Raw genomic sequence first — 2088 nt, forward strand, 5'->3', positions numbered from 1 at the left:
ACTTGGTTGACATTTAATAAAATTAAATTATTATAAACAGAGTGGTCCTGCAAGTAACTCGTTTACAGCATTTGATTTCCATTTCCATATTCTACTGACTAACAAATCAAGAACAAATCAAGTTCCAGTTTCATATTCTACTGACTAACAAATCAAGAACAATTTCCAGCAGACTATCAAAACAATTTCCAGAACAAATCAAGAACAATATCAAAACAAATGCAACAATTTCCAGTTTCATCTTCTACTGACTAACAAATCAAGAACAATTTCCAGCAGACTATCAAAACAACTGCCAGAACAATTCAAGAACAAAATCAAAACAAATGCAACAATTTCCAGTTTCATCTTCTACTCACTAACAAATCAATAACATTTTCCAGCAGACTATCAAAATAATTTCCAGAACAAACCAACAAAATCTTTATCGCCTATAAAGTCTTCAAATATGAAGCAAGCAATCTCATTTTTCCAGTCAAACAGGCTGACTTTGACTAGAAAACCATGGTCACACACATCTTAAAACAATATAAGGCCTGTTACATTAATGTATAGAAAAGTGGTAAAAGAAATAGTAAGGAGCATAGAAATGGAGGTGCTCGAGAAGATGATATCTGAAGATGAAGATATTTTGCTCCCTGGCTTTCGATTCCATTCTACTGACCAAGAACTTGTGGGGTTTTATCTTAGAAGGAAAGTGGAGAAGAAACTCTTTAGTATTGACATAATCAAACATGTTGATATCTACAAACATGATCCTTGGGATCTTCCAAGTATGATTCAATAATCTTAATTTTCTTTCTTGTTAATTTCACAGTTCCTTTATGTAATATTTTTTTATTAATTGCTAACTAATTATGGTGCACAAGTTAGCAAATTGAGCACTGGTACAGAGAAGGAATGGTACTTCTTTTGTAGAAGAGGAAGAAAATACAGGAAGAGCATAAGGCCAAACAGGGTAACAGGGTCGGGATTCTGGAAAGCTACTGGGATCGACAAGCCTATATATTCGGTAGGTGGATTTCACAATTGCATAGGTCTGAAGAAATCCTTGGTTTATTACAAGGGAGTGCAGGGAAAGGCAGTAAAACTGATTGGATGATGCATGACACAATTTTATTGATACAAGACACAATTTTATTTCAGAAAAAGACATTGTGCACAATGTATCAATACATACTTGCCTGACATAAGCCTTAAAACTCTTTGCATTATATAACAAAGGAAAAGAAATAGCAATAGAAACATGCAATCGGGGAAAACTAACATTTCAATTGAACATGCAATACAAACAAAATACCTATGGAAAACTAACCTGTAATGAGAAAATTAGGGCAGAGTGCGATGAAGAAGAACCTGTAATGAGAAAAGGGGAAACCGATTAAGTGAACAGTACAATAATCGATGAAGAAGTCAATGCACTAACAAGGCAGTGATTCAAATATGCTTACATGCAGAAAAAAACAAAAGACACTAACAAGGCAGCCAATGAAACTCATTACAGAGAGAAAAAGAGAGTTAGAAACATTAAAGCAGTTTGAGAGCAAAAGAGAGTTAGAAACCTTTACCTTTCAGTTGCAATAACTTGGAAACCCACCAACTGAGAGCAAACGAAAGAGTGACAGAGAGAAAAAGAAAAGAAAAGGTTGAGAAGGCCAAGCGTAATGTTGTAAAGAAAAAGAAAAGAAAAGGTTGAGAGACAGAAGGAGCAAATCGGCAAAAAAGGTTGAGGCTAGAAGGAAGGAACAGAAGACGGAAAGGGGAAGCTGATCGGGAGGGTAAAACAGGGAGGGTAAATTGAAGCAGCACCTAAACTGAGCAAAAGGGAGGGATTAGAAATCGGTGGATTTTGAGGATTAGGTCAGTAAGGTATTAGACTTGTAATAGCAATACCCTGAACCAAACAAAGGATTAAAGGGAGATTAAGTGGGGCCCACCGATTATAGCCAATAGACCCAACCAAACATGGTGCTAATATCTATTTATGGACTTAAGTAGACATCCCGCTCATGGAATAAAAGATTTGATCAAATGATCAAGACTTTTGGGTTTGAGCAAAACATTGATGAACCTTGTGTTTATGAGCAT

General features: G+C 35.6%; 1 pseudogene; it reads left to right on the top strand.

Annotated features, from left to right (window-relative positions):
- Positions 1–589: 589 nt before the first annotated feature.
- Positions 590–1188, top strand: LOC128033947 (transcription factor JUNGBRUNNEN 1-like; annotated as a pseudogene).
- The last annotated feature ends 900 nt before the right edge of the window (positions 1189–2088 follow it).

Source organism: Gossypium raimondii, chromosome 10, assembly GCF_025698545.1.
Source record: "Gossypium raimondii isolate GPD5lz chromosome 10, ASM2569854v1, whole genome shotgun sequence".
Taxonomy (NCBI): Eukaryota; Viridiplantae; Streptophyta; class Magnoliopsida; order Malvales; family Malvaceae; genus Gossypium; species Gossypium raimondii.